This window comes from Triticum aestivum, chromosome 4B (genome assembly GCF_018294505.1).
Source record: "Triticum aestivum cultivar Chinese Spring chromosome 4B, IWGSC CS RefSeq v2.1, whole genome shotgun sequence".
NCBI classification, from domain to species: domain Eukaryota; kingdom Viridiplantae; phylum Streptophyta; class Magnoliopsida; order Poales; family Poaceae; genus Triticum; species Triticum aestivum.
In genome coordinates, this window is record NC_057804.1 from 548264598 (window position 1) to 548268912 (window position 4315).

A 4315-nucleotide genomic window follows, 5' to 3' on the forward strand; every position below is an offset into this window, starting at 1 on the left:
TATCAACTTGATATTAATATATCACCCGCAAAAAAAACTTGATATTAATATATTATCTTTTATCGGAATAATATGGACTGAATGGTCGATTTGACACTGAATTTTCGTAATCACATTCACACTGCTCACAACTTGTCTCCTCACGTAAGAACTGACGTGACTGAAAGAACGAGGGAGGCACTGCCACTGCCACTGTCGCAGTGGCAAGTTGTTCCGACAAGAGCGGTCCCTTCCACGATTTAATGTGTTGTCTTAATAGGAAAAAAATGGTCTCTCATTAGTCAAGACTTACTTGGAGCTCCATTGAAAGAAAAAGACTAGCTTGGAGCAAGCACGCACCAATTGGAAAATGCAGTTGGCATGCCCACGAGGGTACACAAAAATTGCTATGGTCAATGGCGGCTGCGTCGTAATTTAGTTGTTGGAACGACTTGGAAGAATATTTTTATTCTGAAGACTTCAGAGTACATGGAGGATGTAGATGCAAAATAACTAAACTTTTGCATCTACGAGGTCAAAAACCCATCTCCAACAGATGATGTAGATGAAAAAAAAATCATCTGCGCCTTCCGAAGATGTAAAATATAACACCTCGCCGTATAAATATACATCTTCACATGCAAGAGATGTAAATTTGCCAGCCGCGTGCCAACTGCCCTACCGCCTTCCGCCCGTTTCCGCGCGACCACGGCCGATTTGGCCCAAAATCGACGCCGCTCGCCCGTCGCCACTCCGCCCGCCTCTCCGTACTAGCATCGACTGCCCCCCGCAGCCGCCGATTCGATTTTGGCCTCTGCTTCAAATTGAAAGTTCGCCGGAGGTCCAGCTGTCGTAATGGCTTCCACGACGCGGTCGTGGACGAGCTGAGCTTGTTCTATCCTTGACCCACCACCGAGGGTAGGGGAGGCGCGCCCTGCATGCCCGACGGCCGCCCGCCTTCGCCGTTCTTCCCGCCACACGAAGCCGGCCGGCCGTAGCGTCGAGCTCCTACCGCCCCTTCGCCGCTCCTCCGCCGCCTCTACGCCACTCATCCTCCTCTCTTCGCCTCGAATCATCTCTGCTCTGCCGCCCCACGCATAGTCACCGCCTCCCCGCCGTCCCCACTGAACTCGCTACGGCGACAACGATGGGGTTGAATTCCGTTGACGGCGGCGGAGACCAGCGACAGGAGGCGGCTGGCGACGAGGAAACGATCCGGAGACCTTCGATGGCAGAGCGAGCTATTGCGCGGGCGAAGGGATTCGGAGAAATTTCCAAAATTTTGCCCGTGTCTATATATAGCCCGACCCTGTCGGTGTGACCGAGTGGAACAACTCGATGACACCGAGATGCATAACTGTGTTCAGTTACAGCAACTCGGTGTGACCGAAAAGTTCAAATCGGTTTCACCGAGATTGAAAACTCTGATCAACTTAATGATCTCGGTGGGACCGAAATGGAGGAATCGGTCAGACCGAGAATCACAAAGAGATTTTGGAAGTTTAAGTCTATGGCGAATCGGGGACTCCGAGTGCTCCTCACACAGAGTGGTTCGAATCTGACTTGATCAAATTTTGTGATGTAGCATGAATAGAGTTTGAGACGAGAAAAACATAGATAGCTAGAGAGGGTTCTTGGCATTCTTGTCCATCCACTTGGCCAAATGAAGAATGAACCAAACAATCAAAACAACAAGTGGATGTCGTTGAATGAGTAAAATATGCACCAACATGCTCACACAATAAAATGGCAAATGAAATATGTGGCAAAACATGCACAACCAATTTTAGCATCTATCAAACAATTGGCGATGACTAGGTCATCTATATATGAGTATATTGACTTAGGAGTCAAATGAGAACATTTGATCATAGGTCATAATCATCGTTTAAGCTCAAGTGGGGTTACCACTTTTAGATAATGCATTTATGTGTTCACACCATTAGAGTTGCTTTGACTCAATTTTTTGAGTTAAGCTCCCCCTAGATGTGAGATCCCCCCTTTAGAGGGATGAACTAACCTTGGGTTTTGTCGATGATGACTTCATGTAGGTGTTGAAGATGTGGATGCTCAATGTTGAAGTAGATCATTTGGAGCAATCCTTTGGAGTGAGTTGCACTTTCAACTTGCCTACATGGGTTAGTCCCACAAGGAACAAACAAGAATATCCATAGACATAGAGTGATGCACACACAAGATGATATCCATGAAATCATTAGGTTACCTTGTCCCTTGCCTTACCAACATGAGGGTTTGTGACTCCTTGAACTAGTGCAAGATGTGGAAGTTGATTGCACTTGCCCTTGCCATAAAGATATGAGTGAAAGAATGTTGGCGGAGTCACCCTCAAGAACTCTCTAGTTCTTCTTCTTCGGAATCCACATCATCTTGATGGGAATCCTTGGAGTTGTAATTGTACTTGATGAAGGAGAACTTGACGTAGTCTTGGGAATCCACTTGACAAAGACCTTAGGTGCTTCTTCAAATGCATCAATCTCTTCTTGAAGCTTATCCTTGCCTTTGTTCTTATGGTCTTGTGGAGGAAGATCATCTTGAGCTTGTGTTCCCTTGAAGGAAGTAGGATCATACTTCTCTTGTTGAGGAACAAACTTCGTCTTGGGGTATTGATCTTCTTCCCACTCAACACCATTGGCATTGAACTTTCGTTCAAAACCAACACCTTGATTCTTCCGGTGTCTTCCTTGCTTGCGTACAATTTCCTCGAATTGCTTACCCCCGGCAAGGCTCTTGTAAACACCTTTCTTTATAATTCCCTTCAATAAGCTATTTTCTTGCTCAAGTGTAACTTGGCTAAGAGAATCATTAGTGGAATCAAGAGAACTACTAGAAGCAACAATATTGGATTTAACATTATTATTGTTACTACTAGAGGAAGTATCTTTCTTGTACTTGTTACCAGACTTGACTTGAGGCATGTAAGTAGATAAGAGTAAACGCTTGGCAATGTAAGAAGAACTTTTCTTATGGAGATCATCATTGATTGCCTTCAAGAACTCATGCTCTTGCTCAAGATTGAGCTTTTCAAAGCGTAACTTCTCATGAGCCCTTAAAAGTTCTCGATGATCTTCGAAGATAGTTTCATGAGCCAACTTTAGAGTGTTTAGTTCTTTAGTTAGAAGCTCAATTTTCTCCTTATCATTGTCGTTCATTTGATTAGCATGATTAATTGACGTTTCATCATAGTATTCATCACTAGAGTTGTCAACAAGTAAATCATCATCCACAAGCAAGTCATCTTCATCACTATTGAAATCAACATACTCAGGATGTGTTACCTTTGGACCTTTGGCCATGAAGCATCTTCCAATTCCTTCATTTGGTGAATCAAATATGTCATAGGAGTTGGTTGACACAAGTGCTAGACCGGCAACACCTTCATCTTGAGTATGTTCGGAGTCGGAGTGATAGCTTCTGTCGGAGTGATTGTCGGAGTCGGAGCCGGATACCCATTCACCAACATGAGCTTGATGTCCTTGTTTTGTGTAGCTCCTTGATGACTTGTCCTTCCTTTTAGAATCCTTGCTTCTCCGTGAGGGTCTTCGTTCATAACGATCATCTCTACTCCTCCTCTCTCTTGGTGGTGATTCTTCTCTTTTGCTTCTTCTTTTTGGAGAATCTTCTCTTCTTTTGTAGGGTGCCGTACACTCATTGGAGTAGTGTCCAGGCCTCCCACAATTGTAGCAATTGCGCTCTCGACTAGAAGATCTTTTGTCATGATAAGACCTTGACTTGGAGCTTCTTTCTTTGCTTCTACTCTTGTAGAATTTGTTGAAGTTCTTCACCATTAAGCTCAATTCTTCATTGAAGGTTTGTTTCTCACTTGATGATGTGGGGGCTTCACTTGAGGCTTTGTAAGCACCACTTGACTTGTTGTGAAGTTCCTCCTTATCCTTGAGTGACATCTCATGAGCAATAATTCTTCCAATGACTTTCGTTGGCTTGAGATTTTTGTAGTTTGGCATCATTTGGATCAATGTGCACACGGTATCATACTTTCCATCCAATGCTCTTAGGATATTCTTGATGATGAATCTGTCGGTCATCTCTTCACTCCCTAAGCCGGCAATCTCATTTGTGATAAGTGCAAGCCTAGAGTACATTTCAGCGACACCTTCACCATCCTTCATTTTGAACTTGTCAAGCTGAGTTTGGAGCACATCCAACTTGGACTCCTTGACGGATTCGGTACCTTCGTGCATATCAATCAAAGTATCCCAAATTTCCTTTGCATTCTCAAGACGACTGATTTTATTGAATTCTTCGGGGCACAATCCGTTGAAGATGATATCACAAGCTTGAGCGTTGTATTGCAGTG